This window comes from Sturnus vulgaris, chromosome 3, assembly GCF_052056855.1.
Source record: "Sturnus vulgaris isolate bStuVul1 chromosome 3, bStuVul1.hap1, whole genome shotgun sequence".
Classification (NCBI taxonomy): domain Eukaryota; kingdom Metazoa; phylum Chordata; class Aves; order Passeriformes; family Sturnidae; genus Sturnus; species Sturnus vulgaris.
Window position 1 is genome coordinate 10,181,980 of NC_142245.1, and position 15,216 is coordinate 10,197,195.

Genomic DNA, 15,216 nt, shown 5'->3' on the forward strand with positions numbered 1-15,216 from the left:
AACACTGACTCATGCTGAGAAATCACGAGTTTTGAAAGTTTCAGCTGAGGAATGAGCAAAACCTCAAGCTGCATGTTGCTTACAAATCAACAGGAACTGGAGGATGCCAGGGACCTCTGAAAGTCTGGCCTTGGTGCAGAGTTTTTTGAAGTTCTGCCACTGCTCTCAGGAGGAACTGAGAGCCACGTACACCTGTCAGGGGGAAAATATGGCCCTTTGTTATTTCAAGGGAAATCAGTGTGGGCATTTCAGCTTCATCCATTGGAAAGAACTCCTTAAGATAAACAGAAGGTAATTTTTTCCCTCTTTTTTTTTTTTTTCCATGCCACTGTGTATGATATTGAAAAGTACACCATCCAGAATATTTACTTTTTGTCAGGGTATCTAAGCATGCAAATGTTTGTGGTTTCATTTACTGGGCAAAAACAGTTGTGGATTTTGGCAGTCTGTGCTGTTCTATGGTTTCTGTGAATTCCTGGATGTGGTTCTTCCTGGGGCATTATGGGTTACTCAAATCGTGTCCCATTATACAGGTAATTTGTGTGCCACAAAGATGGTGTGTACATATGCAAAAGAAGTACAAGACCGAGATTTCCTGCCATGTGTTAGAAAGAGTGGCCAAAATAATTTGCAGTGTGATATTTAAATCAGACTTTTAAAATCTCTGGTTGGAGACATATGCAAGTAGTTGATTTTTGGATCCTTTACAATTTTCTCTCTCTCTTCTTATTTACAGTAGGTACTCAGCATCTGTCTCTCTCTCTCTCACACACACACACACACACACACACACACATACACACATATACATGCATGCACATAAAGAGTTAAATTCTTCAGGGGCTTCCATAAAGCACTGGTTACCCGATCATGTTTGTCCAAATTTGAAAAAAATGTTGCCTGCTATCAAGCCTTATTTCTCTTTTCTCTTGGTCGCAGTCTCTCTTTCTCCCCTCAAACACATTGATGGAAAAGATGTGCAGATGGGCTGTTCATTTTCAATCAAGTTGCTGTTTAGATATGGCATCAGGAAAAGAAGGTTAGAAACACAGTTGTTCGTGAGGCATCCCAACCATCGTGTTTGGCTGCCTTTGCATCACTGAAGTGTTGATTATCCATCCTAAGCAGAGCCATATGAGGCCAGAGGAAATGTAGTTAATGCAGAAAAAACTACTGTCAAATTGCATGCCTTTCAACCTCGCACAATGGGATAAAAGAAATATGGATTAGTGCTGGGGTCAAAGTTTTTATTATGTGAAGCACTAGATGTGCAAGTGCCTGAGTTTCTGATGTTAAAAAAAAAAATTGGTGCTAAGTGTATAAATACACACAGATGCATATATATATATATATGTATATATATATACAAAATATTTATATAAACAATTATTCAGGCCTTTTTGTTTTGCAAAGCTCCCTTCAAAACACCCCCAGCTAATTTCTCAGTCTGCATTGCAATTACTAACAATTTAATCACCTTATAAACTTTTGTAGTGACTAACACCACATCTATGCTTTTGGCACTCCATGGCCAGAGGTTGTTTTAGCAACAGTGGTATGTAAAGCAGGCACATTATTTGTGAGGCTCAGAGCCCTTAAAAACCATTCTTTTCTCTCTGGGCTATCGACATTCCTGAGCACTCACGATGCAGCTGCCGAGCCGCTGGACAGCCCACATATGGCCGTGTGCTGAACAATAGCAACTCGTTGTTGTTCTTGTTATAGGCATCACCATATGTGTTTATTAGAAACAGCAATAAAATGATGACAGGCTTCTTCAGCTATCCCTGCTGCTTAGGGAAAAAAAAAGCAGGGGAGAGATAAAATCAGAGGGTCCTCCTTGGCTTTGGGGAGCTGGGCACTGGGGTGGTGCAGTCCCACTCTTTACAAAAGGGTGGGTCTTTATTTGTTGGTAACATTGCCAAATTACTACTGGTCCTATAAATGGACACTGAACCTAAAGTCTGTTTCATTCCCATTTATTAGACAACTGCTGGTAACTTGGAAAAAAGGAATACTGAAAGTGTTGGCATCTGAAGTCCTGTTCCAGCAGGGCCCACCTGTAAACAACTTGTCAAGTCATGCAGGAGAAACATCCCGGTCATTTCAAGAGCTTTGGGTGAGGACCACACTTGTAATGTACTTCCATCGCAAACAAGACAGTGTGCAATCACCCTCATCATTGGGCTGCCTTCAAAGTACTTTTGAATTCCAGAGTAATTTGTTCTGAGGATCTGATGTTTTTCAGATGAAGGGGTTGAGGTGGGCATCAGGAGCCCAAAAAATCCAACAGAAATGCTTTAAGGCTGCTTTGATATCAGTGTAAAGACAAGGGAGTCCTAGGGAAGGGGTGTTCAAAGTTGAAAGTGGAGATAAACTAAGACAGTCAAACCAAACATCTGAATCCTCACATGCTTCAGATTCTGTATTACTTCTTTATGCTTCCACTATTTGCTATACTTTAAAGCAAGAAGAGAAGAAAAAGGAAGTTTTTGAGCAAAACCAGCCGAGTTAGTAATATGATATATCTCAATATGTAGCATAACACAATTTTGATATCCCTGAATGTTATAAGCTGTATTCAGACACATGGAAATCAATGGGATTGAGTACTTACACCCAAAGGGAGATGTCAGCCTCTGCATGCATGATCCATATTTTTCATGTTCAAATCTTCATATTTTCTTGATAATTAGCAGTTTCCTACTTGCTGTCTTTTTGAGACCAAAATAAAAACCCTGGCCACTGTAAAAAAAAAAAAAAAGTAAAACAGCAACAAAACACAACCAGTTAAAAAAAAAGTTTGTAGTGATGACTTTTATTGGTTTTACTGCTACCTTCTATCTATGGTAAGAATGCCATTTCCAGTTTTACTTGACTTATTTTTTACTTCCTATCCACAAAAATAAACCATTCTAGATGATGATTTACATCCTTGAAAAGTTCCCAAAACAGGATTTTCCATTGAGGCTGCAATTCCCTCGGGTTCCCTTGCCTTGCCTTGCCTTGCCTTGCCTTGCCTTGCCTTGCCTTGCCTTGCCTTGCCTTCCCTTCCCTTCCCATAGCACAAATCAATTTTGTGACTATACCAAAACCACAGTTCTAAATTCTGTTATCTTTAATTGCATTGCTAAGAGACTAAATTGTCTAGTGACTTAAACCTCAGCAAAGACCCTGCCTTATTCCTCATTTGCTCATAAGTTACTTTTCACAGGCTCAAAAATTCAAAATATTTTTTCATTTGAATGAACCCATCTACTACTTCTCCACCTATCAGTTTGGAAATATTGCTGTATAGGTTTCACACAGTTTGAAAACTTTGTCTTGAATGGATCTTTGTCTTGGCTTATTTCATCAGAAGAAAATTTTGTTTTTCAGCAAGTACCTTCAATTCTGCTTCCTTTCAGTTATTGTCTCCCGAAATATTAGCACGTGCATTAAAAATAACCTGTTTATAACTCTTGAAGGGCATTAATAAATCAACATTGTACTTCTTGTACTTCTTGTGCTTCTTGTTTATTAGCAGTAATCCCCATTCTGCACCTACAAAAGACAATCAGGGCTTTGCCATTGAGTGAAATAAAAGCAGGATGAGACCATATGGTTCTTGTTAAACAAGCCTCATCTTCCTATTGTTGATACTTATCTCCAAAATAAAGTATTTCTGCAGAAAGCATATTCCCATAGTATATTCTCTTTCCAATGACCAGCTGGTTGCCAGTTTGCTATTTGCACTGCAGTAGACCAGTAGACCACTTTCATCTATTTCTATTTCGGTCCAAGAACACCATTTGTACATTGTCCAACTTGGAAATGTTAATCTGACACCATTGGTCACGGGCCTTTTAACTTCAAGTGGCAAACTTCCAGATAGCTGCCAGTTGAGTATTTACATTGGAATGTTTCTTAGCCCAGAAATAAACTATTTGTTTGCCATGAGCATCAGCAACACGCCAATAATTTCTACAACACATATGTAGAAAGGTACAACCCACTTCACTTTGCTGTTGCCTCCTCAATAACCTCCAAAGTAGCTCCCTAGGGAGATGCTGCTTGTCTTGAGCCAAGATAAATGCATCTATTTCCCTCTCTATGCATGTACATAACTTTTATTTACATTAATGGAAGTTACACAAGCATATTAAACAGCGAGAAGCAGGACCAAAGTTAGGATGGTTGGGCAGGACTCTCACAGCTTCTCCCAAGACCACAGACTGCCATAAAGGCTGAAACATCTGGAAGACCCCAATGCAAAAATATCCAGTTGCTTTGGCATCATCTAAAGCTCCCTGCACACAACCATGAGAGCAGTGCTCAGGAAAGAGGCAGCACTGCATATGCCTGAATGCAGCTTTTCAGAAAGCAGAGTGGCATGAGTCCCATAGGATTTTGCTTAGGAGATTGCTATTACTTCCAGTAATACAATTTAGGCTTCCTGAAAGAATATTATACTTTGAGCTCATTTCAATGAAGGAAAAAATGGAGGCACGAAAAAACTTTCTGCTTGGTTCTGTGATTTAACTTAAGGAATGTTACGCAGTGGCAAGTGTGTGTTTCATGTACTTTGTTTGAGTCTGTTAAAATAAAACATTTCCTTTTTACATGTTCCTGTGATGACCTGCGGATGGGAGAGGCTAAAGAAAGTCTTTAATGAGTTCAAAGTGTAAACTTCATGAATAGAAGCCTCCTCCCTTAAAGAAAAGGAATAGTGACAGTGATGCCCTGTTCTCCTCTTTTTTCCTATTTGGTCAGATAATATACTCATTAACTTTTGTATTAATTTCATAGTTTCAAATTAAAAAAAAAAGTACCAGCTTACAGAATTACTAACTGACCCCAGAGAAGTACTTCAACAAAACCTTAGAGGACTATCTGAGACGTACAGCTTTTATTATTTCTTAGCACCTACCTGTGCATTTAGCTAAACATCCCTATCCACCCGCACCTCACAACCATAAGGAAAATGAAGGTTAAAATGAAAATACTGGCCAGCATGAAGAGCAGGATCCTGAAGATGCTTGCTATGTGTAGTAAGAGGTGTCCACCTTGTATAAGGCTGGACTTCCTCCAAGGCTCCCAGCCTCTTCTCCAGAATCCAGAATGGAACAGGGAGAATTTTCAGTGTTAGGAACATGACTTACAAAGTGATTTTGCATCTCAAAGACTCAGATGCTAAGAAAATTCCCTTTGCCACAGAAGTCATGTGTAAGAGATGCCTTTCCTACCCACCTACATGGCTGAACAGAAGAATTATGAGACACTCACTTTGTAAGAAACTCTAACACCTTGGGTAAAACACAGCTGCAGTGTGAAACCAAGGCCTTCTCTTTCCAACGCTGCAGCCCACTTGCTCCTGCAGTCAATGTGATTCCTATGTAAGGCATAGAAGTTTTAATTCTGACCTTTGCTACATTCCTACTGCTTGATTTTTTGTACCCTCAGCATTCCTTTGTGTGGATGAAACATACAAGCATGTAACAATCTTGATAAACATACATTTTTCTTAGCTCACCTAAGGCTCCTCTTACAATCAAATGAAGGTGAACAAAATATTTTGACGTCTTAAAATACATTCTCTTTTCCGGGAGAGCAAAGAAATAGACCTGACAAAAAATAATGTCATAACAATCAGCAACTACAACTTGATCCTTGCTGCTGTAACTTGAAACTTGTAAGAGAAGTTTAAAGTAACCAAAGTCTGAATTCCTGGCCACTATAAAAGCATTTACTCCTTTTGTGTTGGGTTTTTCTCTATGGCTAATCCTATTTGGGGCAATCCCTGAGTTCAATACAATAGCAAAGTACTTCCCCAAAATGATGATGAAAATTTGACTACTGGAAATTAGTCTTGTTGAGACCAGTCAAGCAATAAGAAACAGGAGCAGGCAGAACTGCAGACCAGGGGAGGGTGCTTGGACTCTGAAGGAAAAAGAAAATCAAACCTCTATCAGAAGAAATCCCATCAGGGAAAAACAAGAGTCTGTAAAAAGGTAACAGGCCTGAGAAGAATGATGAGGAGACTCAGGACACCAGAGAAAAAAGGTTGAGCTGTTGAGGAAAGACTCAGAGAACTTAAAAGGAGAGGCCTGGGGCTAATCTTTCTGCTGTTTTTTTTTTTCCCCCCTGTTTGTTTATTTGTTACAATTCAGATTTTAGAGCAATTAGTAAAATATCATGCAAATATTCCCTGTGTGACTGCACATGAATAACTTTAATTTTGCTAAACATTTGTCTCGTTCCAAAATACATCTGCTGTTTGCATTAAGATAATCTGCTGAAATATTGGGAAGTAAATTACAGTTTTTATAATATATTTATGAAACATCTTCTTATTTGTATACTAAATATCTTTGACTATCTCAGCCTGTTTTTTTGGCTGACGTTTGCCTTCCCCAGGAACATCCATGCCCTGTTTCAATTACAGACTGCGCTAAGTACCATCTTGTGGAAAAGCTCCAGTTGGCTGGGAATGGCTCAGTGTACACTCAGGCTGAGGGAGTAGTACTTTATCTGCCAGCAGCCTATGACATAAAATGAAAAAAATCCAACCCAAAAACAAAATACAAGGTTGCACACGTGCACAAATTACATGGTTTTGTAGAAATTCTGACACGACACCACAGGAGTATTTCTCCCTCCACTGGGATGCTTCTATAAATGCCCTTATGGAGAAACAACAATTAGGCTTGGAAGCTGCTCCCAGTCCCTGCTTGGTGAACACATGGTATATAGGGAAGAAAATTAAAACCATTTTTTAGTGTTTCATCCTCTTAGGGTTGTTCCAGTCTCTTTTCATGCAGAGAAGTCCTAAGGGATTGGTTAGTATTGCTGCAGCCCAGCTGAGTTTGTGTGTAGCTCTGTTTCCAAGTTTTCAAAGGAGATGTGAAAAATCAGGTCATTTCTTACCTTCCAGCACTGACTTTTGGGGCAGGACTTAAGGGATGCCCCCATGAGGGCACAGGGTAGTCGAAGAAGGTGGAGGATAACAAACAGCCAGATCTGTGTGCTGCAGGAATTAAAGAATGTTGATGCTGTACAGCCAGAGACATAACTGCAGTAGCTTCAAGTCTGGGTAGATAGAGCTGTTGGAACTCAGGGCATGCAATGAAACCCTCCTGAGATGTAGATAAATCCTAGATCTCTGCCATAGCTTGTTCTATGCAGAATCTGCTTTGCTGGCAGCCCCCAAAATACTTCATGAAAATTAGCTCATGTAGCTGTAGCTATGTGAGCATGGACACATCTGTAAAACTAAAAGTTATGCCTATGTATCCCTTAAAACCCAGCCTGGACATCTCAGGAGCTGCCACAGCCCCACAGCCAATATGTAGCTGTGCTCTGTGCTGTCTAGGAAGTCACCAAGGAGTTTTTGACCCTCCAAACTTCTTTGACTATGTGACTTTGTGCCCATTCATGGATAGTGACTTAGTATGGATTCCTTGTCCAGACAGACATACACTGTTTCTGGCTTGGAGGGTTCTAAGGGTTCAGTTCAGAGGTGTTGGCAGTGGAATTTGGATGTGCAGATCAGATTAGCAGTGTCTCTCATTCCATTCAAAGCTGCTCCATCCCTACTTGACAAGTTAAAATTGAATGTGCATTTTAAAGGCAAATTAACTGAAAAGATAAGAAGAGGAAGCCAGAAGCATGCGGGTTTGCATTTATATGATGTAAATTCTGGATGAAGAAGTCTGGGAAAGAGATAAGGAGATTGACACTTCAACACCACATGTCATCTTAACTCACAAATTCCACTTTGGTTTGCTATTAACATTACCTACATGGAGTCCAGCTTTAAAAATAATAAAAGAATGGTATGACCTGACTCATCCTTCCCTGCTTGGACCCCACACAGTAGCTGTAACACCACTTGTTTGGTCACACATTTGATTGGCCCAAGGACCCCCAAACTGATGTAAGAGGGCAGGGAGGCAAGTAGGAGGGGGTGTGTCAGCATGGATCAGTCCTCTGATTCTCACAGCAAAAACTGACAGCCTGTGGCTGCATGGCCAGGTTCAGGCTGCCTCACCAAGGTCTGTCAGTACCCGCACGCCATGCTGAGCCCCGCCTGCTGTCCCAGCTCCATGCAGCCAAGGGCTCTGGCAGGGACCACACTGGCAGTTATGCAACCCTGCTCAGCCACAGATGTCCCCTGGCACCAGCAGCACAATAGTGGGCCTGTTGGTAAACGGGAATTGTTTCCCTGCCACAATAGGGCTCTGGATGAAATCATTCCCCGATACCAGGCAGACTTGACGTGCCTCCGCTGCTCCCCACCCTGGGTTAGTTGGTAGCGCCTTCCTGCTCCCTGTGGGCCACAAGTCCCTCATAAAATGACAACACAATAAAACAAAATAATAATGGAATCCATATAAGGCTTGATGTCTTCATTGCTTCTAAGAAAAAGTGCCAGGGAAGCTTCACCTGAACAGAGGCAGCAGATTCCCAGCACTGGCAAAGATTTTTCAGGAGGAGGAGAAAGAACATTTTTCAAGCCCTGGATGCCAGCATCCATCTCATGCATCCTCAGCTGTACACCTACATAGGAAGAAAGCAGGTAGTGACAGGAAATGAATCCCTGGGTCTGGCAGATGTGTATGGAGTTAAGCTCACCTTAACATCTAGGGGCTGCCTGAGAAGGGAGATGACTGCAAACAGCCCCATTGCAGAGGCTTTGGCAAGGCTGGCCTGCTCCCAGCATCTCCTTTCCTGGTGGCACTGGGGACCATCAGGCTCTAGCAGAACATTTTGTGGTCAGAGTAATTGCATTGTGTTGTCTTAAAACTGCTGAGGCGTGGCCCTAAATAAAACCAGAGCCCCGGTCTCACTCCAGGCACAGCAGCCCCCAGCTCTCTGTGCATGCAGTCTGATGCACGGCCCAGTCTAACCCTGCTGCCCTGCTTTTATTTTAGTCATATGGTTATTAATGAACTTTTAATTGCATAGAGGGGAAAAAGATAAACATGTGATTTGGGACAAATACATACGTGTCACTCTGTCTCATATCCCTCTGTATTTTGGTGTCCTAGAATCCAAATGCACCATTTAATTATTTGTGCTGGCAGCGCCAGAAGAACCTACCATTTATTTATATGGTTAAATTAACTGCAGATGTGACTGTGCTTTTTCCTTCATTCTTTCTTTCCTTCACTGTTGGCATTTCTGACATCTCCAGAATGTCCCCCCCACCCCTTCATTCAGTGAGGGCGTCTGAAAAGCATTGGGAAATAGCCTACTGATCCCTCTCCAGTCCTTTCCACAGGGATGGCCATCCCACATCACTCTCACAGGACTGTGCTATTCTCCTGCTCAAAAGCAAGGGCTTGATAAATTAAGACCTCAAATATCAGAAACTGAGGGGAAAAGGAAAATTTCCTGTGCCCAGGAGAGCTCCTCTGGTGAAGGAATTCCCGCAGCTGAGACCTCACAGCTCATAGCAGCTGTGGGCATGTACTGGAGGAGCTAACTACTACAGGGAAAGAGAATCATGCTGTTTCCTGAGAAGCCCAAAACAATTTTTGTCCATACTAACAAGCCACTCCTTCTCTTTTTTCTTTGGGAGCCTGTAAGATATTGAAGTGATCTCTGCTTTTCATTTTTTTGGGGGGAGGGGCTGTATGGAGTATATAAGCTGGGTTTTGGCAAACCTACTGCCTGACTATCACTATGACTTGCTTGCATCAGCCATGTTTTGTAGTTTGGGTTTATCCCTGTGAAAATCAGGCTCAGCATTAGCTTTCAGCATTAGCCAGGTGACACTGTGAAGTCAGAGATGCTTGTTTGACTTTCAGAAACGCTATCAATTTTCACATTACTATTTTTCCACCCAGTATCATGTTTCTTTTCTTGAATAGAATTTGCATAAGCATGGTACCAATCGCTTCAAGCAGCATGCCAACAATTGCCACCAGAAATCAATAAAAATATTACTCTATCCCTTTTGGCAGGAGAAAGCAATCTCTTTCTGTTTTACCTGGAAAACACTCACCAAGACTAAGTATCCCTGGGAAGAAACTTAACACTGCACCCAGAAAATGCACTTCAGATTCTTTTGGCCAGATGTTTCCTAGTACCATTCTAGGATGCTTAAATTATGTGATAATAAATGGAGTAGAAGTATTTAGGATGTAGGATGGTTAGGAGGTTAGGAAGCAATGATGAATTTTTAAACTTCCAAACGTACCTAGAGCTGATGTTCGCGTGTCGAAACCACATTTGCAGTTGGAGAATGTGAGTGTCAGGTGTCAGGTGCTGGCTGCACCACCCCACCAAGGAAGCCCAGACACTTTTCAAAGCCAAACACCATCTCTCTAAGGGCATTTCCAAGTACCATTTGTAGAACTCCTCTTGGGGAGGCTGGTCACAACATGACTGACATAGTCTCTTTAAATTGACCCATATATGAGGAGGATAACTTGGTTACTCTGATTCACTTTGTAGCAATTATCCGTTATGAACACTATGAAATCTGGTTCATCCTATATTATATGAAAAGGCAAAATATCCATGAAACTGTTTCACCTATACATTTGTGTACATACAAAGGCTCAAGATGTATTTAAATATCTATATTTATTATATTTTTACTTATCTACATTCAGTTTTTTCTTTCTTATGTTTTGTTTTTCTCATAAAAATGCACAGAAGCCTAACCATACATACATATGTATGCATGCATACAAAGGCATAGCATGTATATTCAATAATATGCAGTGTGTCTATAAATATATATGTACACATATATGCATATATGTATATACTGATTTACACAGACATATATAAATGTACATGTGTGTCTCCACCTATCCATATGTATGGGCACATGCTGGATGTATAAAATGACTGACTACCCAAGCACTGTTCCAAGGCACACTGAGTCCCATCACACAGACTTTGAGCCTTCACAACAGCTCCCAGGTTAGACACGCAAGCAAGTCCACTGTGACATAACAGAATTCTCCCTCTTACACACTATGAGCTGCTTTCATTAAAATTCAGCAAATTTTTAAAGAGGTTTTTTTTTGAAGCCACTGTTCACGAGCCTTATTCCTCTCCTGCTCTCAGCAAACCCATCGTCCTCTCTGCCTGGCCACCAGCTTCTCCCACGGCAAGGGCAGCATAACCAAACCAGATTTGGTTATTTGGTATAAAGCACTGATTGCTGGCTTTATTGCCATTGATCTGGCATACCCAGAGGACTTGAAATATTTAAAAATTATCTCTAAAATTACTTCTTATATCCTATTCCATAGCAGGCACATTGTAAACAGCATGCAGGTTCCTCGGCAGTTCACCGAGCCAGCTGAACTACATATATTTTCTGTGAGTTTTGAACATATAAAACAGCCTGTCTGCTAGTTGATGATGGCCTTGCTTTGCAATGTTTTGGCACCTCCCCAGTGTGGCTGTGCTCACCCAAGAGCCGTGCTCCGGCTGCATGCCTCACTGCTGGGAAAAGTGCCAGAGGCTGCTGGGGACAGGGTCCCGGCCTGCAGGGCTGCAAGGCACTGCAGTGCCAGTTTGAATTAAAATATTTATTCCTGACATCTTGCAAGAGGGGAAGAAAAAAAAAAAAAGAGCAAAAGCTGGCCATAATTCAAAGTCTCTGCAAAGTCACTGGGAATCTTCCAAAAGGCTTCAGTGAGAGCAGGATTAGCTCCCTTCAAATATACATAAAATTTGTTGTCTTTTTCATATCAAAGTGGTGAAGCCTCTGTTCTCTTCAGCTATAGCTTTTAAGTGTGCTATGAACAGAGCATAATCTGTCCCCCTAAAAAAAAGTCATTCACAAGGAAGAGTAGCTCAAATGCTGACACAAACTTGGCCATGTTCCTGCAGTGAGAGCAGCTCCAATAAAGATGTGGGCTGGTCTCTAGATGCCATCAATAATGTGATTTGGACACTTGTTCAAAAACTCTTGCTATGCCTCCATCGTTTTTTGTTCTGTTAAACCCTTCCTCATCCTCTTCTCTCCCCCCTCGCCCTCTCTCCCACACGTGCAAGGATGCCATATCACAGCCAGGCTGCAGAGGGCTGGGACACCTCTAGATTTCTCCCAGCTGCAGTAGCAGACACAAAAGAATCCACAAAATTGGAAAAAAAATTAAAAAGGCAAAAGGAAAACTTCCCAAGCCATGGTGCTTGTTGAACTGAGGGTCTTCACACAACTCCACTTGTCAAATTCCAGCTTCATTGCCCTTCTATTCTCCATAAACTCAGTCAAGTCCCTGTAGATCAGATATGACTTTACTTAATATGTAATTTCTGTGGATTTTTCTATATCCCTCCTCTCCTCTGGGGAGCTGTTCACTGATGCCTGTGTATCCCATTAATATATTCGGTCTGAAAATCTGGTTAATAATTAAACTGATGAGACAACCTATTAAAAGGACCTGAATGCAGCCAGATTACCCACTGTCCCATGAGCTTCTCATGACCAGAAGGAGCAGTGACAAAAAAGTGGCAAAAACCACAGACCACCGTACCCTGAATTCTCTTTTCTCAGCAATTTGACCACACATTGTCTCAACGACATGCAAGGAGCCCGTTTGCTGCTCCAGAAAAAGCACATTCATTAAATGGGGGTTTACAATAGGATTGAACCAAAAAAGTGAATGCTGGAGAGGAGTGAGGCTGCCGAGGTTTCCCTGGTCTGGCCACATCCAGGCTGTGGGGTGATATCCAACAGAGTGGTGAAATCAGAGCAGAAGATATGCTCATATATACATAAACACACATGTACACATAAAATCCCACTGTGAATCTATTAAAACCCTGAGGATGAGCACAGGCTGGTCTTCATTAGCATTTGGACAGAAAAAATCTGCTTCCTTGTCTTATTTCTGGACACTGAAAAACATCAGCACTTTTTTGCATCTTCTTGAAATATTTTCAGCATGTGCCTGGCCCAGCTTTTCTATGCACCCAGGGAATTATTGAAATACAGAAGACTGATGGAGCTGCTGGAGAGAGCAGTGGCATGGTTATGCCCAGACCAGCAAACAGAAGAGCATTTCCTGTGCATGCTGAAAATTCAGATTCTGTTCAAGTCTTTGGAGAGCAGATGTCAATTATGAATCACATGATTACTCTGCCATATTTTTCCGGGTTATGCTCATTGACTTAGATAAGGTATCATTTTTCACCTACAAAATATGCTGCATATACAATAAATAATATGCACAGTACCACAATAAATATTCAGTATATATGGTGTGTGCATTATAGCGATCCTGGTAGAATTATAGCAGAACAGTCAAGGCTGAATTGGCATTTTCATTATAAAGGCTGATAATTCAAGATCAGTAGCAAAAGACAATGAAATACCATCTGCTCTCACACAAACAGCTTTTACAGAGGGGTTTTAAGGTCTTGATGCAAGCAGTTCTGCAGAGAGATAAAAATGAGAGAGCTCCTGAGACTGTCTCTCACTGTCAAAACCTTTCATCTGATTTTGTTCCCACTTAGATGGCAGCTGATGCTTTTCTTAAATCTCCGACTTCTGGAGCCAGAAGGTATTGTGACCACTAGTGTTCTCATAGGAGATATAAAGAAGTGTTTCCTAGACTTACTGCCACAATAAAAAAGCTTGTAAATGCAAACTCTGCAGCTCACCAACCAATACATAGATGGGGTTAAATAGTCCTCCCTGCCATGCCTGGACTTCTCGACACTGAGGAGCAGAAACACACCCCCAGCACTTGCTGAAGGCCAGGATGGTGTGGGCTGGGGCTGGTGCTGACCTCTTCCAGTGGTACCAAGTTCAGTAATTGAGCCATTGTAACCATTTTACAATGTCACATATTTCCAAAGATCTGGCCTCTTTGAACTGAGAATTATTTAATGCCATTTCTGTAGTAGCTTGTATGTGTGGCATGACAAGAACTCAATTAAATACTGCTGACCCAAACACTAGCTTATACAAAGCCATTTTGGTAGCCTCAAGGCAACTGTTTTATTCCCTTTCAACTTCTTTGTGATGGCTGCTGCCCTTCAGGTGGAGGCTGCGCAGGAATGGCTTCATCTCAGTAGAAGTTTCTGGAGCATTGCCTGGAGGTGTTCAAAATGGGGCTGGAAGGACCCAGGTGAGCAGCTTTGCTGGTGGGAAGGGACAGGGGGTGTTTTCCACCAGAAGGTATTAAAGAAGAAGTGAGATGCCTGGTGGTGGGTGACAACTTCTTTTAGCACATCTGCTTGCAGAGGGCACGTCTGTTTACACCTTGAACTAATCACAGTGACAACTAGCAGTGAAAACCTGGATGTGGGAAAATACACAGGAATTTTGCCCAGACTTTTCCCTTGAGCTGTTGGATCATGGTTCAAATGAATTTCTTCCAGTATATGGTACTTTTCCCTCCAACAACCAAATTTATGCAGACTTTTTAGCTCAAACCCAGGAGGCACCTAAGCATCTTCCCCCCAGTTCCTAGGGCAATAAAAGGATGTTGATGCTGCAGGGTGCAAATGCAGGTGAGTGGAAAGACCCACCTGCGATCATGTAACAGCTCCCCACCCATCCTGACATGTCTTACAGGTGAGTTTGCCCATTCTGTAATTCCCCACTTTGCTGGCTGGCTCTGTATTGGTGATAAGTATTATTCACACATCATCACAGCCACAGTTCCGCAGCCCTTGAGCCTGTTTCCAAAAGAAGCTGTCACAGACAATAAACACCAAAGTAACCCCACTTCCAATTTAATTGTTTTCTCAAAATATCACTAGCAATTAGACTATATTAGCAACAGATTGTTTGCAGTAGCTCATTCTCTCAGTCAAAACTGGTTTCTTTCTCTTTTACAACCACACAAAACATCTGAAACTAGAAAGTACCTAGGGTGGTGGTTTGGTTTTTTTTTGCTTTGAGTCAGAATCAAGTAAACAACCGACATTACTTCTACAAAAGCAAAAATATCTGGAAAACAGAGGATAAAAATATGGGATGGCTGGGATTTTTTTAATGTTTACAAATTTATTGTGAAAGTTTTAAGAAAATACAGTGACAGTACTGCCTGCAGTACAGTAGGAAATGACAGGCAATAAATAAAACTAAAGGACTGTGCAATAAATAAATACAAGACTAATATAATATGTTTGCAGTATGCTGATCAGTTTTAAATCCTTTGCCAAAGGCTGACTTTTACAATAAACAAACCACGCCTATATGCTTTTCTCTATTGGTACTGGATGAGCCCAGTTATTTATGGCTGGGCTCATCTT

The 15,216-nt window shown here is 41.4% G+C and overlaps 1 protein-coding gene across 7 annotated transcripts in view; it reads right to left on the minus strand.

Moving 5' to 3' along the window:
• Nucleotides 1-15,216, minus strand: part of LOC148224178 (uncharacterized) — a 470,521-nt gene that overhangs the window by 27,973 nt on the left and 427,332 nt on the right. For all 7 annotated transcript variants that reach the window (XR_015802136.1, XR_015802134.1, XR_015802137.1 and 4 more), the window contains one exon: nt 2,618-2,745. The gene's annotated coding sequence lies outside the window, so the exon portion shown is untranslated. The remainder of the gene's footprint in view (nt 1-2,617; nt 2,746-15,216) is intronic.